This window comes from Canis lupus, chromosome 12 (genome assembly GCF_048164855.1).
Source record: "Canis lupus baileyi chromosome 12, mCanLup2.hap1, whole genome shotgun sequence".
Classification (NCBI taxonomy): Eukaryota; Metazoa; Chordata; class Mammalia; order Carnivora; family Canidae; genus Canis; species Canis lupus.
Window position 1 is genome coordinate 34583084 of NC_132849.1, and position 27764 is coordinate 34610847.

The window sequence follows — 27764 nt, forward strand, 5'->3', positions numbered from 1 at the left end:
TTTAAAAATATGAATACTTAGTTCATTGAACATTTATTGGAAAAACCTTTATTTTCCTATTAAATTGCTTTGGTATTTTTGTCAAAAGTCACTTTGTCTATTTTTTGACTCTATTCTTTTCCATTGATCTATATATCTATTCCTAGACAGTACCCTACAGTCTGAATCAGTATAGCTTTATTTTAAGTATTAAAATCAAGTAGAAGAGGTTCTTCAGCTTTGTTCCTTATTAAAATTGCTTTGGCTCTTCTAGATTCTTTGAAGTTCCATATAAATATTAGAATTAGTTTGTCAGTTTCTACAAAAATGCCAGTAGGAATTTTGATGAGGATTGTGTTGAATCTTGGAGAGAATTTGGGCAATGTTGCTATTTTAATAATAGAATTTTCTAATCTCTGGACATGGTCTGTCTCTCCATTTATTTAGATCAGAATAGTTGGGATGGGAGACAAAAAGAAAAGAGGTTTAAGAAAGTTGTTGTTCTTAGGGATCCCTGGGTGGCTCAGCGGTTTGGCACCTGCCTTTGGCCCAGGGCGCGATCCTGGAGTCCCGGGGTCGAGTCCCACGTCGGGCTCCCGGCATGGAGCCTCCTTCTCCCTCTGCCTGTGTCTCTGCCTCTCTCTCTCTCTATGTCTATCATTAATAAATAAATAAAATCTAAAAAAAAAAAAGAAAGTTGTTGTTCTTAGAAAATAGGAATTTAATATAAATTAGAGGACAGACTATCTAATTTTGTGATAAACCTGAACTAGGTAAACAAGTCTATAATATTCTATAAAGAAACAAGAAAAGTTCATTATTAAACTTGTTCATTAAGTACTTTTTTTGTTCATTAAGTACTTAAATAAGAATTTCTTTTATGAGATAAATTTTGATATATTTTATAAATAAATATATATATATATATATATATAAAGCTGATTTATAAAATATATCAAAAAAATATATATGGTATAAACCTTGGTCATTTTCTTACTCACAGGGACTCCTCACAGGTTTATCAAGTCCAGTTCCCTGAAAAGGGTGTCTCTGCCTAAAATGGATTATCCAATTTTGATTTTTCTCACCACATTCCTTTTGAATTCTCTGTACTTGGCACATTGATGAATGATTATAAACCATCCATGGATATGCACTTAAAAAGGGAGACTATGAAATTTTCTAGATGCTTTAGGTAAAAAAACATCCTGCTCTTGAGGTCAAAAGAGTTGTTTTAAAAAGAACCTTTGTTTTTAAAAAATCTATCAAGCTTAACTTATCTTGAATAAGCTCTTAATTTGTCTCTTTACTTTGGCCTTGCAGGCACAGAATATAGGTATACTTAAAAGACTTTTTTTTTCGTTGAATGGAGCATATTTTCTTCAGAAATTTTACCATGGACTTTTGTTTTTTGGTTTTGTCTCTGTAGAATTCTGGGTGACTAGGTTAACAATCATATTCCTTTTTTTTTTTTTTTTTACCAGTCTGATATATTTTTAATATTTTAAAAAGTCATGTGGTATTCATTCTCCAAGATGGCTCCCAAAGATTCTTGCCTCCTGGTATTCATACCCATGGGTAGTCCCCTCTCCCATCAAATAGTTTGAAGTGTAACCACTAGGATATTGTGGATATGATGAGGCATGATTTCTGAGGCTAAGTCACTAAAGAAGTTATGGCTTCTATCTTTCTCTCTTTGGGATTATCACTCTGGGGAAAGCTAGTGGCCGTGTAGTAAGAACACTCAAGTAGCTCTATAGTAAGGATGTGGCAGGAGCTGGCTAGTGCCTCCATAATACAATCAGCACTAATTTGTCAGACATGTGAGTGAGCTACCTTGGAAGCAAATCCTCCACCCCCTGACAAGGCTTTACATGATATCTCAGCTCTGGTCAACATCTTACTGCAACCTATGTGGTTGCTCACAGAAACTATATGAGATAATAAAAGTTTATTGCTGTTTAAGTCACTATGTTTTGTGATAATTTGTTATAAAGCAATTTGTAACTAGTACAACCAGTTAGAAATGCTTGAACAAAATATTCCTGAATCTCATTATAAAAATCCTTATCTAACTTTATTTAATTCAATGATAAGCTCTTTTTCTGAGATCTGACTATTTTTGTAAGATATGAGTGATTCTTGCAATTTTAAGTGAGGTGGTAAACAGGCCGGCATTACTTATGGCTTTTCTAGAGAAAGAGTTAAGACAAACAGTACAATATACACCCTCATCCTTATCTGTAGTATGAGAAAGGGACAGGGCATCCATAATGGTGATCTCTTTTCAGAGTCTCAGGCTCTAAATGAAGGTCAAGAGAACTCCAGGGTGGCTTTTTTGAACATCTCTGTCTCAGAAAACGTCCAGCAAAGCAAACAAAAATCTGGTTTCATTTCCCTATTGTTCCGTGGATGTATTTTGATGTGGCCAAATCCGTTCTTTGTGCCACATATCAGCATTGAATGATTGAGGTGTAGACTCTTGTGAAACTTTCATTTAATTACACATGAAGCTCCATAGAATTTCACCCAGAGAACAGTAGAGTTGTTTTGTCAAGTGTTCAAGACCTAAATTTGCTGTTGGCTCCCCCCCAGCGCAGTCATGCGATTAGTCACGCAAGGAGTCACAGACCCCCTTTGCCATAAAGGAATCATAGCTCACAGTCCCACCAGTGCTCTTTTCCCAAAGCATGTCTCTGAAAACTCAACTCAAACATGCATGTCGGTTTAGACTTATTTTTCATGTTTGTTTTGCCCAAAGCATGGACCATGTCAGGGAAGATGGAGACACCTTCACGGCCGGTTAGTCACATCTCACCAAAGCTTCTCAATGGGCTGTCAGACAAGAAAGGAGCCTCATGTAGCCACCTTAATCAGCATCCCCCATCTGTGAGGTCATCGGGATGTTTCAAACAATTTCCAGCTCTCATTAGTTGAGCGTGTTCCACAGGCAAGTCCTTATCTTTTGTAACTTTTGCTGCCACATCCTGAGAAAGCCTCTCTGCAGAATGACACTTTCCCCATGGGTCAACCCGCGGTAATGAGCCACCAATTGACGTGCCCTTTGCACTCACTGGCAGTATATGTTGATATTAACCTTTCGTGTTGTGAGATGTCGCTTTTACCCTTGGCTTCTGCCATGGAAGTCTCATTATTTCTAATAGGCTGTGGCAATTAGGGTCTTGGGGCTGTTGATCGCAGCCATTCGGAGCAGGGAAGGGGCACTCAGGGAGAACGGCCGCTTTTTCTTTACATGAACAATGTAGTGCATAGCTCAGCCCAAATCTGCAAATAGCGAGGCAGTGGTGGACCTCCAGCCACTGATGGGAAACTCCTCACCGAGTCCTTTCACATGTGCTCTCCTTACATTAGCTGCTGGCTATTTTCAGACTCCTTTTGTGCAGAGTGCCGTGCTCGGCACATACTTCAGCGCATTGGATTTGGCCTAATAAGGAATTCATTAAACAGGATTTTTGGGAAAGAAATGGGTGCAAAGAGATCTTTTCTTTTTCTTTCTTTCAAAGATAGTTGGCTGGAAAAGGAAACAGATGACGCAGACAACCAGCCATCTTGGGTGGCCCATGGACCCTCTGAGGAGGCAGCATTGAGCCTGATGGCCCCGGGAAGGCCCCTCAGGCTTGTGATTGGGAAATGTTGACTCCTGATGGAATTTTGTGGTTGTTGAACTCTGGTAGGCCTCTCATGGCTGTAACTAAGTAAAGAAGCTGTTGCTTTAAAGCTAGAACAATACTTTGGTTTAATCCTAAGGGCCCCAGGGGTAGGGGGGGTGCGGGTAAAGGGATGAAGGGGGGGGGAAAGTCCACACTACAGTAAGTACATAGGAAACCACAAATAATGAAACATGTAGGGTCAGCATTTATATTCTCTCAGTTCTTTGACCTGAAGTGCTTTCTATATTAGAAGGACAACAAACCAAAATTAAGCATACTTGTTGCTTCAGCTGGGATGAGATCGAAGGCCAAGGGACAACTGAGAGGAAAGGTTGTAGCTTATTTGTAAGCAGTGGAGTTTGAATGTTCTACATCAGGATAAAATGTCTCCAAACAAATGCAAGAAAAATCCCCTATATTAATCTGGTGGTTTATGAAAATAACAGTTGGGAAAGCCCCTCTAATGAATGTCTCACATATTAAGGACATGCAGTGTCCGAGACCCTGGTGTGCTGCTGCTGAAATCATCACTCTCGGTAAGATAGTGGCATGGTCTGTTTCTGAGAGCCCCTTGGTGATGTATGCTTTACTCTGCAAAATGACACATTTAAAATGTAAGTCCATTTCAGTTGGGTTGGTCCATAGTATAAATATATGGCAGTGGTGAGGTGGAGAGTTCAAAATGTGTGACCAATAATCATTGAAATTCTTCCTTGAATTAGTAAGAAGTCTTCAGAAGCAAGCCATAAGTTTCCATCCTCTCTCCCCTCCTTCCTTCCACAAACATTGAACCAACTTGCATGTGAGTAGGGGTTGGGCTGGGAGGTACCAAAAGCCCACAAATGAGTGAAGCATAGCCTTGTTCCCAGAGGACTTTAGAGGGAAAGACGTGCAGAGGATGTCAACGTCAGACAACACAAAAAGAACAATTCAGAGAAGGGACAGTTGGAATCCAGAAGAGAGGTAAGACAATTAATTCTTGCCAGGCTCTGAGTACCACACTTTATTCTCACATTCCTTACCAGGGCCAGGCTCATCTAGTGGGATGAGCTCCTAGGACAGCGCTTAGCATCGAGATGCATTGAATAATTGTTCATGGAAAAACATAGACATCTTGGTAATGAAACCTCTTGGTAATGGCCTCTTATACTTCAGTGCTTTTTCCAGGTCACTCTCTCTGTTTTCCACCCCACCCTCAGAGCTCCATGATTGGGAAAAAGGAGTGTGATCCATGTCAAAAGGGAGGATACTACTGGGGAGATTTTAGGAGAGTTTAAAGGCATTTACATACTAATGCCATTGACTCTGACTTTTCTTTCTTGGATCATTTTCTTCACATTTGGAATCTTGCTCCTAGGCTTCTGGAGGAGCACAAAGTGCTTGGGGCTGCATTATGTGTGGGAGCATCCTGTTCTGGGAAGGCCAGGCAGGAACAGGGTAGAGCCCAGGGAAGGATGACTCAGGCCAACTGCTCTTAACCCCAGGGAGGAGAGCTCTCATTCCTTTTGTTCTTTGGGTTCATTATTCCTGACTTTTTCAAGTTGCTAGACCTTAGGCTACCAGGTGTAAGTGTAAGCCTCAGAGAAGAGGCCAAGTTAGCTCCTTTATTACTTTTGGTCTGGGCTGCCAAGGCTTCTGGGCAACAGAAGTCCTTTCTTTGTACCTGTGCAGCCTGGATCAGCAGATCAGCCCAGCTCGGCTAAGGCTCAGGCCCAAGGTCCAGTTCGCAATAAAGAGTTGACATGACTCTGGAGTCTCCTGTTACAATAATTTTCTCATGACCTTGTGGAAAGAGTTGGTGGCTTGAAAAAGTGGGGATGTGGGGTTCTCAGATGACTATCTTTTTATATTTGGAAATTGCAGAAGACTCTTTGTAATACATAGCACATCTACACAGAAATTGTTGGCTCTGCCAGGATAGTATTACAAAAAGGGATGCTTCTTATTGGATTTGCTGACTTTAAACACCAGAATCTTACTAACAATAGGTCTCTCTGCTCCAGATTATCATCTGTTTCTGTATCTATGTATCTATCTATCCATCCATCCAACTACCTATACTAGTTCTCTAAGGCTACCATAACAAAGTACCATAGACTGAGTGGTTTAAACAACAGAAATTTATTTTTCTCATGGTTCTGGAAGCTATGAGTCTGAGATCAAGGTGTCAACAGGGTTGTTTTTGTTTTGTTTTGTTTTGTTTTGTTTTGTTTTGAGGACTCTCTCCTTGGCTTAGGAATGGCCATCTTTTCTTTGTGTGTATCTGTCCTAATTTCCTTTTCTTAAAAGGACACTAGTCCTAATAGATCAGGGGCCACCCATATGACTTCATTGTATCTTAATTTTTAAGATAATTTTAATTATCCTTTAATCTTTAATTAAAGATTTAATTTAATTAATTAATCTTTAATTAACCTTTAATCTTAATCTTAAAGGTCTCCTTTAAAGACCCTATCTACAAATACAGCCACAATCTGAGTTACTGGGGGTTAAGACATCAAGAAATGAATTTTAAGGAGACATAGTTCAGCCTATAACATATCTATCCATCTGCCCACTCATCCATCATTTTTCTAACCATCTGTCTGTCCATCCATCCATCCATCCAACCATCCCCCCTCACAATACCTAAAGGGGACTTTAGAAAATAATAAAAATTATTGCAAATGACCAAGCCCATTGAACAACTGACAGATGAAAAAAACTGAAGCTCAGAGAGGGCAAGCAGCTTTCCCAGGTCAGCACATCTAGTGTCTGGTGGAAGTTGCACTCAGTGCTAAGTTTTTAGTCTTAAAATCCACCCTTTGTTTTACAATGTCATGAGTCCTGGAATAGCTATTAAACTTCTTCTTTCTTACATTCCCAGTTAGGATCCCATAAGTGACCCTTATTAAGAAAAGTCTTCTAAATGTAACAATAGAGGCCGCATGGGAGAGGGTGAATTATGAAACTGGATCTGGGAAGAATTCCATGGCGTGACTGGGCTGTCCCTGCTATTGTCAGCTCTAATCCGAAAAGAGCTCTTACAGAGGACTTTCTTAATGTAGGGGACAGAGAATTTCAAGTTTCTTCTCCCTCCCCCGCCCCCCGAGTACTATGTCCATAAATGGCCAGAGGATGTGGGATCCTTTTCTTTTGTAGGTTTATAGTTAGCTTGTGCCAATATACAAGGTTGAGGTACTTCTTTCAGAAAATATAGTTAAGTATGCTATGGTAACCTAGTGTTCAGAAGTAAACTTGGTGGTGAATGGACACTTCCAGGCCACAAGGGGACCACATAGGGCAGCGAGATGGGCCCTCTGACCTTGGAGGGAAGAACTCTAAGGAAGAGTGCACATACCTTACACAAGGTCATCATTTTCTCCATAGCTCTTTCCGTATTGGATTACAAATCACGGTGGCTGTTCCTGAGACCATAGGTATTTTTTGGTTTAATTTCAAACTACCTCTCAGAATTGAGAGAATTTCACAACTTTACAACCTGATCAGTGGTTTGGCCTTTCAATTATTTGATGCATGGAAAATTTCATGATGAAGTATTTTATTTTATTTATTTATTTATTTATTTATTTATTTATTTATTTATTTATTTATTTTTATGATGATGTATTTTAGATAGAAGGTTCACATTCATTTGTATTTCAACTGGATGGTTGCACAGCAAAAACCAGTGCTGTGGCATCTTACAATGAACAGATCCAGTTTGACAGTGGGTAAAATAACATCCCTTGGGTTTCAAGTTTTTGAGTTTCAAATGGAAAAATAAGCCTTGTATTGAACTGGTTGATTATGAAATCCAAATGACCTGTGATCATTCAAAGGTGAGAGGCAGGAGGGTGTTTTGGGTAAGGAGGGAGGGTGTTTGTGGGTAAAGAAAACTCCTACGGGCTTTACTCTCTGTACCTCTCCCTCTTGGGGAATATGCTATCCAGGATTAGTTTTTCAGACCTACCTTCTGTAGGGCCCTCTGAGATAGGGAAGGAAAACCAGGTTTTGCAGCTGGAAGACCAGGGCTTTCTGAATGAGAAAATTGTTCACAGCTGTGTGTTTTCTAGGTTAAACAGCTCAGCCTCTTCCAGCTTTGCATGTAATTATCTTGGCTGTATGAGCTGGAGAATTTGTCTGCACTGCAGTATGACTCTTAAATTCACATGAATGATTGCCTTACATGTAAATCTCAAGCATATTTGTATTCCATCTTCCAGTATTCCATCAAGCAGAGTGTAGAAGTGATGAATTGCTTTAGCTATCCTGCTATTAGGTCACTGGCGATGGAATGACCACTTCATCCCAGTTGGCCTGGGGACTGTTTGGTTTGAAAATGGAAAATCCTGCATCCTAGAAACCCTCTCGGTCCTGAGAACCCTAGAGTGGAGCACTGAGGCTGCTTGGAGGCAAAGAAAGACAGTGAGGGAGTAGAGCAGCAGGCAAGGTGCAGACGAAGTATTAGTCCTAATAGAAATGCAGCTTTGGGGTCATCTGGGTGGTGCAGTTGGTTAAGGGTCTGACTCTTGGTTTTCACTTAGGTTGTGATCTCTGGGTCATGGGATCGAGCCCCGTGTTTAGCTCCATGCTCTGCATTGCATCTGCTTGAGATTCTCTCTCCCTCTCTCTCTCTGCCCCTTCCGCTCATGCTCTCTCTCTCTCTCACTCACTTTCTCTAAAATGAGTAAATAAATCTGTTTTAAAAAAGGAAGCAGCTCAGGGAAATAATCAGTGGGCCAGGCAGTGCCATTGAGGAAGCTTGAGCCCTGTTGTTCTCTCTTGAGGACCCAGGCAAGGTTGTGTGATGCTATCTTGGGGAGGACGTGCCTCTGAGGGCTTCTGCCTCACTGTTTGGCTGGGAAACTGCCTACCTTTAGACTTTCTAGGAATAGTCACTCTATTTTTCTTATGAGACCCTGGCTGACAGAAATCTTATAGCAACGTAGTATGCTACATAAGGAAAATCAGCATGAATTTCTACCCTATGAAAACATCATTCCTGGCTCTGTCACAAAATAGGCCCCAAGCAACAGTGGCTAAAGGCCTGGCACTTCTCTGTAACACACAGGCAAGAAGCTTGAACTGTCATTTCTAACATTATTCCTTTCTCAAAGCAATCAGAATTTCTTGGAAGTCAGTTGAATCCAGTTGTGGGACAGGAAAAAAAAAGGCATATGAACATCAAATAATGAATATGAATATAATGATGGTAAATTGGTACAGGATGAGTCTGTGAAAGGCCATGCATTCATCATAATACTCTTAAGCAATATGTGTATAAAAATGTAGTTCTGATACAAAAGAAAGGTGAATGCAGTTTATTAGTATACATAAGCATTCTCAAAAAAATATTAAGTATATATCTGTTTTAAAGTATTGATTTGTATTGGTTCCACGAGAGAAGAAATATAGGGACTTGTCAGTCAGCCAAGCTGTCCCTGAAGAAGTAATGTCTATTCCAAGAACAGAAGGAACTCATGGGCATCATCGGTCATATTTATTGGTCAGGTAGGAAGGGGAATACTGAATACAAGGAAGGCTCCACAACGAGTTTCCCACTGATGAATTATCCAATATTCTCAAGAGGGGAAGTAATCTTTCACTTCTTAAGAGATGGAGCCTCAACACAGCCCCACCAGTGAGAACCAAGGGCTGCTAAAGAAACCATTATTTTGAGTGTGGGGGGAAGGCAGAGCTTTTGTATTGGGCTGCGGGGGCTGTGGGCTACAGGTGGGGGTTGGTGGGGTGTCAGTGGTAGGGGTAATGGGACTGGATGTTGGCTGCATCTTGGCCTCCTCCTAGGCCCAGTTGAGCTACTTCTCCTTGTTTTACAGCAGCTCCTCATGCGTCTCTGTGGAGAACTCAAGTTGAGGCCCTCAACTATGCCGCCACAGGGTAGGCCTCCCAGTAGATGCTGCAGTAGATGCACTTGGCCTTGTGGATGTCCTAGCTGTTGGTCCTGCGGGTGACGTGGGCCCCGGGGCTCAGCCTCGCTGGTGATGGCCCGGACAGGGTGCACAGCCTGGAAGAGCTTGCGCATGGTGCAGTGCCCCTCTCCGGATGGAAGCACAGGCTCAGTGGGTCCTTGGGTAGTTGATGGTGGCCGGCTCCCAGAACAGGACATTCAGGACCCTGCTCAGTCCTTGGAAGAGCTCAGTCCACAGCAGGGTCTGAGCCACCCTGTCAGTCACTGACTTTGTGTCCATCAAGGGCTCCAGATTGAATGTTTAGGAGCCTGTAGGTGGGATGCCCTGCACGTGCAGCCTGGGCCAGGGCACAGAGCAGCACAGCTGTAGTTAGGCCGTGCATCTGGAAGCCCTGCCACTCCTTCCCTTGTCCTATGGCTTCAGGCATTCATTTTTTAAAACACAGCTAATGGAGCAGTCCAATACAATTTTGATGACAATTTTTATTTCTGGGAAACAAGTCATATAAAAATGAAAATCTATCTAAAGTCAGGGACATAACTGTGCTATGTTGTGATATGAGGAGTGTACTAGATATCTATTGCTATGTAACAAATAGTCCCCAAAGCTTTGTGGAAAGCAGAGAAAGAGAGAAGGAAGAGGAAGAAAACCAAATGTCTGGTTTGGTGGCGGGGCTGACACCTAGGAATATTGATGCCTAAATTCAAAAGAAGTGGTGAGGGAGGTTGGCCACTTGGGATATTTAAGGGTAGGAGGGGATGATGGCTCCCCACACAAGTGCTTTTTAAAGCTCCCAGGTAGCTATATTATGCTCCCAAGGTTGAGAACTGCTGGTCCAGAGTGTGATCTGACAATCTGAATTGACTTTAGTCACACCATGTGGCTATGGTGGTGGGAAGGTTGCTATTAACATATGTTGAGTACCCGTTATGAATCAGGTTCAATGCTAGGAATTTCACATAGATTTTCTTACTCCTGGGGAGTTAGTAAGACAGTATTATCACTATTTTATAGAGGAAGATATAGAGACTAGAAAAATTTATTAAATCTGTCTTAAATGAAGCTTGTCTCTTATACCATATGAAATGGTATGAACTAAAGCCTCAAAGAGAAAAGACTATGGAAGATAATGCAGATAAGAGAGCTAGTTTGGTAGATTTCTTTTTCTTTTCTTTTCTTTTTTTTTTAAAGATTTTATTGATTTAAGAGAGAGAGAGGGAGAGAGAGAGAGAAAGTAGGGAGGAGGGACAGAGGGAGAGGGAGAAGCAGGCCCCCCACTGAGCAGGAAGTGGGGCTCCATCCCAGGACCCTGAGATCATGACCCAAGCCAAAGGCAGACCCCTTAATGGACTGAACCACTCAGGTGCCCCTGGTTTGGTAGATTTCAGCATGATCTCTAAATAGATTGAAAAAGATGAAGCGCTACTGGTGATATTACTAAACTGCACACAATCTGCTGTGAAATTTGGTCACAAAGAGAAACAGCATGTACTGGGCTACAGACAGAGGGTGTGGGGAATGGGTTCAACCAGGGGCAGCAGGGACTGGTGTGGGACAAAGGAGGAGGGCTGATCTGACCAAAGCTAGGGATGTGAATTATGAAGCTCTCTCCCCTCTGTGCCCCAGGGTGGCAGTGCAGAGGAACCCAGCCGCACAAAGTGAATCGCAAGATGGGAGCCGTGGGAACATGGTTCCTTGGCTCTAGTTAGCTCCTACTGGGTATTGAGTAACTTTGCGTGACAGGAGCAGGGAAGCTCAGGGAGACAGATGAGGCCAGGGAGGAAGGGTCAGGATCTGCAGATTTCAGAAACTGGGGAGGCCAGGAATGATTCTATGGAGCATCACAGCTGCTGCTCTGGGAAGCAAACAGTCCATTTCAAGATGAGAACTGGGTGTCTGGTGGCTTAGGGTTGCTGCTGTCAGCAGTTACTAGAAAATGTTTTGAAGCAAATGTGCTCATGCAAACACACCCATGTGCACTCATTCATTCCTAAATGCAAACTGAATTTTTTTTCTGCAAAGGCAAAATGCCTACAAAAGCATTTCAGCATTTTATTTACTTGGAGAGTAACATGTTAGGATTCCCTTCCTACAAGAGCTGTGTGTTCCCTTTGGAATGCAGAGCAGGTGCTCATGCTAGACCTGTGCTAGCTTTTCCTTTTTCTGAATGTTTTGTATCATCAAGCTTTATTTACAATCATGTGACGGTGTCTCTCATCATGTGGTTTCAAGATGATGTCCCTCGGGGGCATTTTTTAACTCTGGTAATTCACAAGGTGGCTTGTGCTGCCCTGGGAAATGATGATGTGAGAAGGACTTCAAAAACTCCTAGTGGCTGAAGAACGGTCAAGGTCAGGAGCCAAAACGAATGGAAAGATGGCCATGGTGCCAGGTACCAAATGAACATAAATGAAAGAAAACCAGTCACCAGATCAACCTCCCACATCCTACATGGTGCTTCATAGGCCATGGAATAGTGACTCTGCCTTCCCCAAACAGAAACCCAATTGTCAAGTAAGAGCTGCCTGTGTCAGAGGCTGCAAGGTACTCTTTTCCAATCACAAAACAAGAGAATGTGAGGTCACTGTCAGAAGTCTGAGCCTGCAGAGAGTCAGCTATCTCTCTGATACTGAGCTTGAGAGTTAAGCTTGCTCCAACTCCTGGGGAGCCCCCCCTTGGCCACGTCTTGATACCTCCCATCACTGAAGCTGTTCCCAGGCACCATAGGCTGTTTTGGGTGGTTGTAGAACCTAGCTCTGCAGTTAAGCTGGGGACATTCTAGAAGTCAAAGATGAGGAGAAAGAGGAGGCTATACATTAAAGAGACAAAAAAGGGGTTTTGGTTTTGGTGCTGGTATCTGAAGCAGTATTGGGACACAGATCTAAACTCTGTGAAGCCATTACCTATAGGGCATAGAGAACTCTCAGTCTGAAAGCTTAACAGTCAGTACTGAATACAGCTCTGAATCAGCTGCCTAGTGCTTCTCTTCTGTGTACATTGTTATAAGATGTATTTGGGAGTGAGAGTGTCATATGATCTGGGCAACAGATGGCCAATTAAGGAAGTGATAGGTTGAATCACTGGAAACTGCCATTTTGTAGGCTAAAAGTTATAAAAAGCCATTGAAAATGGCTGCCATTTTGACCTTTTTTTTCTGCCTGTAAAATAGCTCTTTCAGGAGGTTTTAATATTTCTAGTATTTTGTGCTTGGGTCTGTGCTAGGCACTGTGGAGGTACCAGAAGTGTCAGAACTACCCTTGTGTGTGGGAGTCAGCAAATTATGACCCATGGGCTGACTGGGCTGTCACTGGGACACAGACCTACCCCTTTGTGTACTTACTGTCTGGGACTGCTTCCATGTTACTGGAGTCACGTAGTTGAACGACGACCACACCATCCACAAAACTTAAATAGTTGCTGTCAAATCCTTTACAGAAAAAGTCTGCTGACTCCTGCATCACACACATGAGAGACAATGATCACTCATAAACACTACCATTTTTTATTAATCCCTAACACCTCTCCTTTTTCTGCTTTCCCTTTCATCATTATTCTTTTTCTTCCTCTAAGTATCTGAATTTCCTCCTCTTTCCTCAGTCTTCTTCACTGTTTTGTTTATTCCTGGTCTGTTATTCCATGTTCCTTCATTCTCTCCTCTGTTCATTTTTCCTCCCTCTCTTCCTCTGCTTCTGCTCTGTCCTCATTCATCTCCACCTGCCTCCCACTTCTTCTTCCATTTCTTTCCCTTCTTCTTTTCATCAGTGCCTCCTCCTTGGAACATGTTGGCTGCATTGACTTAGGAGAAGTGGGCTGATTCCCCATCTTGCCACTCAGACCAGCCTTCACTTGCTTCAGTGCAGCCTTATGTGAGTTTCCCCCTTCAGATTTGCCCTGTCCATGGAGTAGGTCTGATATTTAACTGGTGAGGAAAGGTAGCATGTGAGAATCAGTGACTATTTAGGTTGGTTGGCTGTCTGCCCTGCTTGGTCATTGTCGAATATTCTGAAAGCCATCCCTGCCATGAGATCATCTGCCTTAGCCAGCCAGATAGCTCAAAATTTAGAAATGCCGTCCAGTTACCTTTTCTTAGGAACTCTGTTAGTCCCTGTTCATAGGCTCAGCCTCTTGGAGTTTTAATGAGGCACTTACTGTTTTTAATAGCATTGTGAGGCAATGTCTAGAATCCAGAAGTTAAGTCCATTCCAAATTAGGATGGGTCTGTGTGCTGGTTAGTGCCTTTCTTCCCACAAAGTAATGTGTTTTGAATCTAAGACACTTGTGGTCAAATGCTTCTCAGAAGCATGTACCACGGGTTGCTAAAGACTTTCTTATGCAATAGTGTAGGGGAAAAAGACCTGGATAATTTGGAGTTATTTTAAAATAATTTTCAAAGTTATATCAAACTTTGTCACACCACTCATCATCAATGCCAGAGTGACAAGTAACCTCATATAACTGGGTCACCAACCACCAAGCCAGCCCACAACTGAGTCAGCCTCAGACTTCACCTGGCATTAGAGAATGCTGCCTAAAATATATTTCAGGGGCAAAGACTTGGTTGCATTTGTCTAGAGCTTGAATCTATTCACTCTAGTTACTTTTCTTACCCTTTCAAAAATTTTTCTAAACACTTGCTCTTTTTTCTCAGCCCTATCATAAGTACAGCGATTCTGATTTCTGTATAATACATTTTTGAAACTTTGGGGCAAACCACTTAATCATTTACCTAGCAGAAAAGTCATAAACTTGATATGGAAAAAAAGAGAAAGGGATTCAGCCAAACAATATATAATAGATATTTGGGGTTGATCCTGCAACTTCTATTATTTTTTCCCCATTAGTCCTTATTTCAATTTGGGGATTCATTTGTCTCTACAGAATCTGATTCTGGGGGTGGAGCATATGACTCAGATCACCATATTTGACTCCTTGGTCATTGTGATTGGTTCTGGGAGGATATGTGACTAAGCAGATCCAGTAGTGCGAATTTTAAGACCCTTCATTAGAATTCTGCTCTGTATCAAGGCTAATCAATTCTTATCTAATTGTCCCTTCTTTTCTTCCCTTCCTTTGTGTTCTTACCAACATTATATATGTCAAGGCCTTGATCTGCTCCCTACATCTCTGTATGTTGTATACTCCTTTGAATCCATCTTTCTCACTCTTGTTGGACTCATTCTCAAAGAGACTTTAAAACCTTACTGGATTCCACATTAATGGAAAAATAAAGTAAATATCACTCAATATGGCATTCTGTGCAGTACATTCATTGCAGCCATTCTAGCTCTTCTTAATTTGGATTACCTACAACTTCCACTGAAACACAGGAATAGAATGATTGTCTTTTTTTTTTTTTTTTAAGATTTCATTTATTTATTTGACAGAGAGAGAGAGAGAGAGAGAGAGAGCACAAGCAGGGGGAGCAGCAGAGGGAGAAATAGGCTCCCTGCTGGTCAGGGAGCCCAATGCAAGGCTCGATCCCAGGACCCTGGGATCATGACCTGAGCCACCCAGATGCTGTAGGATGACTGTCTTTTTGAGGGTGAAAACGTTATGCATGAACTGTGTTCATAGTGACTTCCAAGGACTTTCTTTGGAGGCACTGAAATCTGAGAGTAAGTCTGGGGCTAGATGTGCATTGTGGGCATTTATGCTGGCAAGTACAAGTATGCGCAGTCTTAGAGCTAGCAACCTCTGGCCCTGTGAGCACTACATCCTTTATAAACTCCTTGGAACAGTGTGTCCTAGCAAAATATGTATCCCTTCCAGATGTTAAATAAACTTATTAAAGCAATATGTATCTTGCATGTGGTGAACTCTGAAATGATGGCCATTTTAAACAAGTTTGTGATGGTAAAATAACCAAAACCGATATTGGCTAATGTCTAATTATTCTACCTTTTAGAACATATGTTAGTAGATCAAGTATACACTTTATTGGAATGCTCTGTAGTAGAAAGCCATGGAAAAAGTGTTGACTTATTGTAACCTGGAAATTAGTGGGGTATTGAGAAGAGAGTCTCTATTTGCTTTTTTAATACCAGAAAGCCTGGTTCCTGAAGGCCTGTGTGCTCTAAGAGAATGTGCCAAGCCCCAGCCTTATTTTTCTCTTGCTTTCTGTGACAGTGTGCTCCTCCCCACAAACCTTTGCCAAGCCATTATGCATGTTGAGTCAAAACATTCTGAATATGCGCTCATCACATGTGAAAAAGGGCTTAAACAACAGCTCAATATAGTACAAGTAGGATGGGCTTTGTCAGTCAGTGTCAATTAGAATTTCCTGAAGCTTAGATACTCGCATGTGGTTCATTCAGTATCTCAGCATCCCTCCTCTGGGCTGAAGTGAGGCACTTGGCTTCCTGCTGTAGACTAAATAAATAAATAAAGATTCATTTGAAGGAGCCCTGTGATAGCGCATTTATGGCTCTAGGTATTGTTTATCTCACTGGCTGACTTGGTGTGTACTTACCTATGCAATGGCCCATTGTGCTGATTCCACCGTCAAAATAAGAATTAACACTCATGAAAACCATCTCATCTGGCCAATGTTGATTTCAACTAGAAATCAAGTCAATTTAACTTCTAAAAGAATTACTAGATATAATTTTTATCTATTCTTTATTTTCATGGAGGAAGGGAGATCTAGGAATGAATTAGGCTTCTTTGGGACACAGGGTCAGGGAAAACCATGTGAGAATGTATGAAGAAGACAAGAATGGCTTGGGAAGGGAGAATGGGAGATGGATTATGAATGAGTGAAAATGGGACTTAGTCTTCATGGCTATGTTAAGTCCCACAGGGACATCCACTTCTCTGGCACTACCTATGGTACTCTTGGAGGATTGCCTAACCCAAAACCCAAAGACCACCCCAGTCAGAAGGTTGCCACGCAATCTTGTATTTGTACTCAAAAAAAAAAAACAAAAAAAACAAAACTGAATTTGATCTCTTAAAGCTGCCCTAACCTGAATCCCTGACTTATTTACAGTGAGATTGTGGAGAAGTATCCCTGATGTGACCTATCCTCCCAAGAATAGTGAAGAGGATGGATAGAAATCAGAGGAGGTGATTCACTGACCAAGGATTTATCAACAGTAGATAATATATAGAGGAAAATTTCTTCCTTTGAATCATGCATGTTTATCAGTTTTATATGGATACTGATTGCCTTTGCCATATCTAAAATGTTATGCTATTATGGAGCTTTTCTTAAAAATGTCTTTGGTCAAAGTCGAACAAGTTACTGAGTTGAATTTAGGGTAGAGTGGTCAGCCTGTCAGAAGGCAGACATTAGCTCAGTGGAAAGTAGATTCACAGAAGAAGAGGCTCTGAAAATATGAGACTCCTGGTATACGCTATGCTTTTCTTTTTCTCTTTGCTTCCCTTTTTTCAGGTGTCAAGTTTTCGAAGGACAAAAAAAAAAAAAGGCTTATCTTCTTTTGAGGAGTCTGAAGAAATGCTTACTATCAAGGATAGAGGTGAGTAGTATATCTCTTTTATGGGACTTGGGGTTCTCTCAAAAAACCCAAGGTGCAGGGCTCTTGGGGAGCCCAGGATGGCTAGTGCCTTTCCAGATGCATGCTGGTGGGTAGTGTTTCTCCCAGGTCATGGAGCATGGCCTGAAAGGGACTTTACATTTCCTGATGGTTATACCCAGGTTGGTATGGAACTGGAGTAGAATTGGAATCCATGTTCTAAGAGAAAGGCGTCTCACATTGAGCTGGGCTTTTCAACTTCTTAGATCCCTTCTCCTCTTACAAATCACATTTACTATCTTTACTGACCTCAGAGATGCTTGTTTTTTCTTTTCATCCAGCCTGAAGTCATCTTGCTGGATAGAATTTTGCTTTTTAGGGGAGGGAGTGTGTAGAGTCTTTTCTATATTACACAAGGAGAAAGGAACAGTCAATATTAGAAGATCATACCTCTTCCTGCTTTGTTACATAGTTTTGAAAATCACAGTAAAACCCCACTTTGAATGACTGGAGGGGAGACCAAGTTAGTGAATGATCTCAAATATTGAGAATTAGGAAGAGGAACAGGTTACAACAAACATGTATATGTAAGGACATGAACTAGTGGCTAAGAAAGTGTATTGGGCACACCCAGGTTAAGGGTTTGCTGGTTGCTTTAGCGAATTGAGAAATGCCATTTGTATTTAGCATGTTTCTTTTTTTTTTTTTTTTTTAGCATGTTTCTTGTTGGTAAGCAAATACTTAGTGCTGAAATATTTGAAAACAGCTTATGCTCCTGAGTAGCTTAGACTTCCTCCTATTTACCTTGTTTCTGACTCTAAAGAATACATTATAAAATGTATTTTGGCTACTGCAAGTCTTAGCCCACTTTGTCTCCCAGTAATGATTAGCACATCATCGATGACCCAATTAATCAGACACTAGCATTGGGGTTCCTATTGCTAGGACTCCACTGAGGAATGTTTAAGAAAAGGAGCAAAGCGGAGTCGAGCCATTCAACACATTTGTTGAGTCTCTCTCTTTCCTGCCCAAACAGTTTTTGATGTGGTAAATTGGGGTAATCTGAGTAGAGTAGCTAAAAACAAAAATAAACAAACAGCACCAGCACATTCTCCAAACCACACTGTAGCCACAGACACCTCTTCACTCCTCACATCTCTCAGCCAAAAGGCCAGCAGAGGGTAAAACACAGATTTGAGTTTCACTTCCTCTCCCTTATTCTACCCCAACTCTGGGGATTAGGGACTAGACAGTAGGAGGTTGAAAGGAGAAACAAAATCTGAATAACCACAAAAGCAAATGGCTTTGGGGTGAATTCTAAAGCAGACCACAGGAAAAGGAAATCACTAAATATTTTGGTTTTATCTCTGTGTGTGTGTATGTGTGTGTGTGTGAACTTTTATTTGAGTCCCACTTCTCTTTAATATAGTCTCTCTTTGCATGTATTTCTCTGCTCCTAATTTCCTCCACATCTTGAATGGGCCTTCATGTTAATCTCCAAACACTTTTTTCTATTGAAGTTCATGCTTCTTCCTCAACTTAGCTAAAATAGTGAACATTTATGAATTTCTTTATATTCTTTACTCTGGCTTCAAGTTTTCTGCCTGCTTTCTAGAAGTCATAACTTAAAACTTCTGAATCCCATTTTTTTCCTTCTCCAATTTCTTTTTCTCATAGTTCAATATTTGATCTATCACTCTGACTCATTCTGTTGCTCTGAGGCTTTCATTTTAATTCTCTCTGTCTGAGAAGCCTTCTGACCCAAAGGCTATGCTATAATTTACAGGAAACCAATAAAGTAAGGGAACAGAGGACAAAGTGCCGTTCAACACATGACTTTCTTTTGGGTGAGGACAAGAGATCCTGACTCATCCACAGCATGCCAACATCCAGCCCAAATCTACAGTCTGTCTGGCATAAACAGTTTTCAGCATAAAGGGCTCAAGGATTGGGAACATTAGGGCCGGGTAACATCTTCCCACCAGCCTCCCTCTACCTATCATTGCTTCCCTCTTTCATTTCTCAGGGGTTCTGTGGGTTCTGATGGACACAGCTGTCATTTCCATTTTGAGAATGCAGCATAGTGAGCAAGGGCCCTGTGGTAACTTTGGTATCAGAGTCAAGGCCATTGCTTGGATGGGTTCCTGCTTTCCTAGAAACTACCTCTGGAGCTGGGAGGCTGTGGTGGTGCCAGCAGGTGACTTGGCGGGCTGCTAGGGCCTCAATCTCTAACGGCGTTTGCAATAAGCATATAGCAAAGCATGTGGCCCAAATTATCATATGAACAAATACATAAAGTAGCTGGCAAAGCATGTGATCAAAGTTATTATCAAAAGCAACATTTGAACAATAATTGGCAAAGCATGTATTGAAAATGCATTCCACCATAATTTGTAGAAGGGAGATGTTAAGAAAGTGTCATACATACTTGGCCACTGGAAAAATGTATTGTTTAAAAGACAATATATCCTAGATTTCCATTCTATCAAGTTCATTAAGCAACTCTCTGGGTGGATTTGTAGCTGCTGGCACTGGCTGGTGAGCAAGGCAGCTAGTGATCACATCCACCATGAAACTCAGGTAACAGCTCATTCTCCTAGTAGCTGAATACCTCCTGCAGGCAATTTGTATCATCTCCCAAAACCCTCTTATGAAACAATCCCAGAGCTTCCACTGGCTGTGGGTGAGGAGTGCAGGTGCAGGGATCAGGACTGTGGGAACACTTAAGGCAGAAAAAGACTCAGTGATGGGTGGAGTTTGAAAACTTAGGAGTCCACTTTCATTTCTACTCATGTTGCTGCTACTGACTGACATTTGCTTGCCATTTTGCATGTGCTGAGAACTTCATATACTTTATCTGGAGTCCCTCCAACAACCTTGAATGGAAGATTTTTTTTCTCTCCATTTTCTTGAACCAAACCCATTGGTTAGATAAGTTAGAACACATTTAACGAGGCAGAGCTAGCCAAAGGCAAAGATCCCATGAAGATGTCTGACCATAAACCGGAAAGATGTCTTTCCCTGCACCCATGTCTCTGCCAGGATCGTAGACTGACCTGCAGTATATCAAAACCCCGGCCATCCTGAGATGACTTGTGACAAATTGTAGTCTGATTTTATGTACAACTCCGTTTGATCATTCAGAGATAAACTCATTTCCCTTTGCAGGCCCAAAAGGCCATCTGTGCAGCCCAAAACAACATTGTAAGCTCCCATCCAATTTCCTGTCTGCATATCTTTTTAGAGTAATTATGGCTCATCGCTCTAGGTTTTCCATTGATATCTATGTTTTGTTGATTTTCCTCCAGATGCATTGGGGGCACATGTCCAAATTAAATAACATTTATTTCCTGCCTCTCATTTTTAAGTTTCCTTTGCCCTTTACTCTCTATGGGGTTTTTGTTATATTCCCATTAGTATCTTTCAAATCTGGGCTGCAGGCTGTTAACTATACATCCATGTCATGAGACAATGAGCTCAAGGCATTCAATTCTCCTTGTTATTTAATCTTCGGCTCTTCACGATTAGACCTTGACCATAGGTAATGCTTGGCATCAACCACTAAAGACCACATCTGACTTTCAGCTTAACCACTCAGTTCCCCCTCCTCATCCTCACCAGCCCCCCAGGCCATTAGGCAGGGTGCAATTGTCTATAGCCCATAAATAAAAGTCAAGGCCAGCAAGATTGCAAGGCTTGCCTAGGCTTATGCAATGATAGAACCACAAACAGGACTAAAAGCTTTTGTGTCATGAGTATAAAAGATTAAAACCATTCATGCTTCACATGCAATTTATACAAACATAATTGACAAGTATTTATTAAATTGCTCTTTATTTGTAGGCATAACTTTCGGGTTATGCTTTCGGGTTTTTATTTTAAGTGAGTTTCACTCATCTTGGAGCGGCTCTGGGTGAAATGCTGACATCAGTGAGGCATGTTTTCAGCCTGGGGGGCTTCTACTTTCAGTTCTTTATCTCATGTTTGATCCCCAACACCTTATTCCTCTGGTGGGCTCAGTCTTCTTTGGCTGCTCTTATCTTCCCCCTGCCAATTCCACCTTCCAGATCTCAGCTTTGAAGCTCTGGCCTCTTGGTGCTTCTCAAATCATGGCCTGATGATGAGGTCCTTTGCTCTTCAAGTCAAAGGTATGGCTTTTGACAGATTCTCCGTCTGGGACATCTAAGCTCACAGTTCCTTTAGCAGAGAACTTTTCATTCCTAAATCTTTAAGAGATGCAGGCATGTACTTGAGAGATGATACTTTGATTTAGAGCCACATGAAGAGGTGACTGTTGTCATATCTGTTCCTATGCTGGCTTTAAGAAGCACGAGAAAGGAGGGCAAAGGCATGAGAATCTGATAGGGCTGGTGCAGAAGGGAAGCCCTGAGAGTGTGGATGAGGCACGTGGGAAGCAGCCTGGGAATGCACATTTTGGAACCAGTGGCAATGAGTGGGTTTCAAAATGCTACTGATTTCACAAGTGCACTGACCCCTCTGTGGGTCACTGCTTCTCACACTGATTGCTCCTTTCAAGAATTCTTGGTTTTGACAAAAAGAAAATCCACTTAATTATTCATTGCTGGAGAGGATATAGAGAAATAGATGGTGGATATTAGTGCATCCCTCTGAAAAGAAATTGTACTTTTGGCCAAGAGTCATAAAAATGTTCATGCCCTTTGAATCGGTAATCCTTTTTCTGGGAATCTAGCCTCAGGAAAGAATCCCTCATGTAACCTGCAAACCTGCTCCACAGTAGGAGGGATGCAAATACCCATTTTCTAGGTAGTTGCCTGAACTTCTAATGCTCTACTAGCAGGAAGTTGAGTCTTGACTTTTTGAAGCTTCTCATCACTTCCTTTATTGGTTAAGAATACTAGGTGCTTTATTCAATCCAAAGAGAGTCAGAAAAGAAGGGGATTGGACTAGTCCACAGCAGAACCTCCAGGCTCAGTTACTGTTGCTTCTGTCATTACCACCTGCACTACTATTGAAAATGGTCCAGGGCATCCATGTCTGGGGTCATACTGAGATCCCTCTAAGTGCCAGCACTTGCCACAGGAGCTCTTTAAAACATAACCCCATGCTGCAAGGTTGAGATTATTAATAATCTCCACATCTTGGCTCCAAAAGTTCCAGCTCAGATGCTTGAGCTACATGATGAGTCCAAGTGTTCACTATGTTACATCTGGACCACTAGCCTAATATCCCTTTCTCCATGGCCTTTGTCTCAATAGTCTCATTGCCTTTCCTGCTCATAGGACCTGGGAGGTCATACCAGGTCCCCCCTCTTGGGTTCCCTAATTTTGAATTGTAGGAAGTAGGTTTTATGTATTAGTTTTTTCTCTGCTAAGACAACTACTCAGTGATCTTGATAAAAATATCATCTTCTCTATCTTTTTTCTTAGAGAGAGTGGGTGGCAGGAGGGGCAGAGAGAGAGGGACAGAGAGAGAGCGAGCGATGCAGGGCTCAGTCTCATAACCCTGAGGTCATGACTTGAACCAAAATCAAGAGTTGGATGCATAACCAACTGAGCCACCCAGGTGCCCCTCAGCTTCTCTATTTTAAAAAGAAAAGTAGGGCAGTCCCGGTGGCGCAGCGGTTTAGCGCCGCCTGCTGCCCAGGGCGTGATCTGGAGACCCTGGATCAAGTCCTACGTCAGGCTCTCGGCATGGAGCCTGCTTCTCCCTCTGCCTGTGTCTCTGCCTCTCTCTCTCTCTCTCTCTCTCTCTGCATCCCTATGAATAAATAAAATCTTAAAAAAAAGAAAAGTAAATAAAATACCTATATGTGCATGCAGATATTCACTGCACAACTGTTTATAAAAGTGAAATATAAGAAGAATTGAAGATGCAGCATTGGGAAATCAGAATGTGTCCACTCCATGAGACAATGTGCAACTATTAAAATACTGATTATAAGATTATGAGAAAACCCTGGTGTTTCCCTCCTGTTTTCAAACTTTCTTTTAATTTGTAAAATTAAAAGGAATAAAAGACTCTTAGAATTGACTATGGATATGAAGCTGTTGCCAACAGGACTTGCTGATGATTCACTTGGGAAAGTGAGAGCAAGAGGACCTAATGATGACTTCCAAATATTTGCCTTAAACAAGAGGGTGCGTATTTGTGCTGTTTACTGAGACAGGGAGGCAAAACTGGGGACCCGGAACAGCTTTGTCTGTTGATACTGAATCTGAGATGCCTCTTTGACATCCCTGGGGATGCAGAGCAGACAGTGTGGTGCAGGGACCTGAGTCGGAGGAAGGTCACTGGTATCAAGACTAGATATTTTACATCTGAACAACATCAGTATGTAGATAATATTTAAAAACATGAGATTGTGTGAACTCACTTAGGGAGAGGGTAGAGATGGACAGAATAATATCTAGACAAGTCTCCCATCATTCCACTTGGAGATCAGGCAAAGAAAGGGAAACCAGCAAAAAGTCAGAGACGATGCAGCTGGTTAGGTAGGAGGAAAAGAGAAGTGGCATCATGGAATCTGGGAGAGAAGAAGATTTTAAGGAGGGCATGGTCAATGGTGTCAAATGCTCCTGCAAAATTAGTAAGGTGAAGACACAGAGGTAACCTTTGGATTGGCAAAGGAGGTTGGTCATGACTTTGAAATCTCCAAATGGCACGGAGAGGAGGAAGGCCTGCTGGAATTGGTTGAGCTAATACTAGGAGATGAGGAAGTGAAGATGGGACTGTAGATCATTCTTTCAGGAAGTTGCGCTGTGAAAAAGCAGAGGAGTGGGATGTGCCTGGAGGGAGATATGACTGCTCGTGGAAATGAGAGGGAGAAACTGATCGTGACAGGGGAAGAGAGAGATTAATTACGGGAAGGATGAGAGGATATATCCAGAGCATAAATAGAGAGATTGGCCTTTAATGGAGTGGGCATGCACAGAGCGTCCTTGGCATAGTACCTGGTACAGATAATAAATGCACAGTGAGTACTTGCCACAGTTATTACAAATGTCTGAGTGGAATACCAAGGGGAACAATTACCGGCTGGCCCAAGTCATTGCTCAAAAGTCAGGCCATGAATGATTGCCTCCACAGTTGATTCAGCCTGGCCAAAGAGGAAAATGATGAAAAGGCAGAGTGGGCCATTCCTCTCTCCTATAGCCCTGCTTGGACAGGGTGGACTCCCACATGAAGGGCACTGATGTGTGCTTGAATAATGGAAAGATCTCAGGGACTGATGAATAACTGGTATGACTGTCTTTTAACTGAGTCTGTCATTTTCCTTTTCACTGGATTGTGTTTGCCTATTAATAATACTCTTCAGAGTTCCTGAGAGCAGCAGCTGGGGCCATGGGGATTGTGAGGAAAACCAAAACCACAGTCTCAAAACCTCTCCTATTGCACAATCAAAATCTGAACCACTGTAACTGCTGAGACACATACCCGAAAGTGGTCATTTCCCTGGCCCCTGCAGAGAAAACCTCCTAACCAGTCTGTGTAGCAACCAAAGAGACCCCAAGTTATAGCTGTTGTTCCAGAAATTACTGTATTTAAGCCAGGAACTCAGAGTTTTATCTACATGGAATGTTATTGTTGATCATTTGACCTCACTGTTAAGATAGAGTGAGTTAATGTTCTTTGCCAAATAGTGAGGAAGAGAAAGTCCATGCCTTCATAGCATTGTTAAAAAAAGAAGAAGAATTTCTACAGAAATTCTACAGAAAATGTTCAATCACTTTCTCACTCAATAAAAATTTAGAATTAAAACAAAAATGTATCACTCAGGATTCTTAGTTACAAACATCAGAAATTAGCCCTAACAGATTTAAACAAAAATAATTTATCAAAAGAAGAGTGGAAATGACCCTGATGTCCATTTAAATGGAATGGATAAATAAATCGTGATATACAATGAAATATACTACAGTGAAAAAAGAATAAACTATTGATACATACGATGATATGTATGTATCATGTAGACGTAATATTGAATAAAAGAAGCCTTATGATATTTCCATATATATTAAGTTTCAGAAACAGGCAAAACAAATCCATGGTGTTAGAATCAGTGTAGTGGTTAGTCTGTGGTGGAAGAAGGGCTAAGAGGGGGCATGAGGAGGGATTCAGGGTGCTGGTTAGACAGATGTGCTCAGTTTGGAAAATTCATTGAACCATGCATGCTTGTATATGTATTCTTTTTTCTGTGTATGTCTTCATGAAAGTCACACAGAAAGAAATCGACAGAAGGGCTATTTCTAGGTCAAAATATCACCAGTAAGTGCTGGAGACACAGGTTTGGGTTTGTAGGTCCAACCATGCCTCCAAATCTGGCACAAAACTTGAATGAGTTCATCTTGCTGTGGCCAATGAGTACTGGATGCTGTCCTTTACTTTGCAGACCCTTTGCCTGGGACACACACATATCCCTACCTGACATTTGGTTATATGTGCATTTGTTTATTTCCTGTCTCCTCACCTAGAATATGAGCTCACTGATGGCACATAGTAGGTACTCAGAAAAATATTTATTGAACAACTGCAATTGCCTTTTTCATAACTGAGCAGGGTTCCCCTTCTCATGGATACCTTTTTTCTTTAGATATGCTATCAGTTAGAATCAAGTCAAATCGTGCTCTTCCAGGAACACATTTGTTCTTTCAGGAGATCTGCTGTATTTCTTCTCTGATTCATCAGCATTTACTTTCAAGTTTTGGTCTCATCCAGCAATCTGATTTCCTGTTGTTCCAAGTTCATGTTGGGGGAGTTCTCCTACTGTGACCCCTTTGTACTCACAATGGAAACATGCAACCTCATCCTAAACATGCAATATGACACAAAATTACCCAACAGATGCAGCTAAGGCAAGTTGAGAGGAAGACAGCGGACCGAAATGAGAATGCATCCATCATTGGAAGAGTGATGAGCGGATGCTCCTGACCCCTGACGCCTGACCAAATGAGATTGTATAGACTCCTTCCATACTTGTTTCACTTTCAGCCCATTAACACTCATGTTTCATTTGTAGAACCGGCTGAGGAATCCAACAGTGGAATCTTGCCTTTTCATTGCACTTTCTTTTGTTTAGGATGTTTTAAGAAAGAACTAACTGACTCTTCAGATGGGTAATCTCTCGGGGGTGCTGGGCATATCCTACCAGCTTTGAGCCTCACCTTGCCTCTACCCCTAAATAAGGCATATGCTCTCCCTGCCCTGTGCCAGTTCCTCAAAGCCTGTCCTGGGCAGCAATGCACTGTGGCTCGTGGGGAGACTGATCAGGATGTTAGGTCTGAAGATGGATGCCCTTGTCTTAACTTGGTGGAGGGCAAAGTAAAGAGAGTGCGTTGCGCCTCATCATTTTACTTAGAATTCTCACACTTCTACTAAGGCTACCATGATTCTACCCAACAACAGAAAGTTAGGGAATTAATCCATGTGACCACATGTAAAATTTTGTCCTATATTTCTGCATTTCATTCCTGAATCGAGGTAGATGGTTTGGGAGGGGTGGCTGACAAAACTCAAAAGGCATCTGTATTTTGAGTTGAGAGAAAAGAAAAAGAAAACCCAGATGATTTCCATCCACTGCCCCCACTTTGCATACCCACCATTTTACTGCTTACATGTGATGTCTCAAATTCTCTTTCTGGCTTTATCTTCTCCCTTCAGCAACCAAACTCTGTTTCTTACTTTCTGGTAGACATTTTTGCTGGAAGTTTTGAATGGTGTCTTAAACTTAGCAGAGCTAAAAGTAGATTAATAATATTTTATCACAGACCAAGTTTTTCTTCTGGGGTCTTTTTTGAATTTAGTGACAGTATCATTCTTCCCTTCACCCAGGCTCCACATCAAGGACTTCCAAAGGCAATTGTTTGCTAAGTCTTGCCTCTGATTACTCCAGTTCATTTTACTTACCATGGCTGGATTTACTTTCAACAAGGGAACTCCCATCAGGCTTACCAAACTCCCAGGGCCCCACCCAGGCACTACTGAACACCTAACATTCCTTTCCATCCTGGCATTCCAGATTTTCCCTAAAGCACTTGTCTAATCTTCTGACCTCTTACTCCCCTCTATTTATCCTGTGTTCCAGTCAGATGGACCTTGGTGCGCTTCCCCACATCCTCTCCATATTACAGCCTCTGTGCGTTGACATACCCGTAACTACTGTTTGATTCACCTTTCCAGTCCTTTGAGGTAACTCAGTTTCTGTCTGATAACAAGATGTCTTTTCCTCACTTTCTAAAGTCTCAGCCCATAACCACACATTTCTGCAGGATGGCTCACTTTCTTCCTGGTTTAAGCTGCCCGTGTATTCATTTTATCCCTGCAGCTGGAGGAAACCTTGGTTCCCCGGAGCTCACATCTCCACACATCAGGAACGTGTGAACTGGAACATTCAAGTGTTCATTTTCCACTTCAGTTAGCAAGATGCAAAATAAGCAATTTGAGCAAATTCTCCAGGAAATTAGTTGGCTAGATCAAAATATAGGTCTTACTCAAAGTAAAAGCCAAAGCTGGAAAAATATTTGTGACTGAGAAATGGGAAAAATCTCCATTGTTCTGACTCAAGCCATGTGCTGCTCACCCAGTCTGTTTTCCTGGTGGCCTTCCTGCTTCTGGGGTCTCTTTGCTTCAGTCATGGGGGATGCGAGACTGTACACTGGCCTTGTCTTACACAACACAGGGAACCAATTCCAACTGACTGAATGTTTTCAAATGAAACTGATGCTTTTAGCAACAAATGGATGTGAATG

The 27764-nt window shown here is 41.8% G+C and overlaps 1 long non-coding RNA gene and 1 pseudogene across 3 annotated transcripts in view; one reads left to right on the forward strand and one right to left on the reverse strand.

Annotated features, from left to right (window-relative positions):
* The window catches only part of LOC140601498 (uncharacterized), a 120247-nt gene that overhangs the window by 19518 nt on the left and 72965 nt on the right, over window positions 1–27764 (forward strand). For all 3 annotated transcript variants that reach the window (XR_012004509.1, XR_012004508.1, XR_012004507.1), the window contains exon 3: window positions 16956–17040. This is a non-coding gene — a long non-coding RNA (uncharacterized lncRNA). The remainder of the gene's footprint in view (window positions 1–16955; window positions 17041–27764) is intronic.
* Window positions 9434–13725, reverse strand: LOC140601863 (NADH dehydrogenase [ubiquinone] iron-sulfur protein 8, mitochondrial-like; annotated as a pseudogene).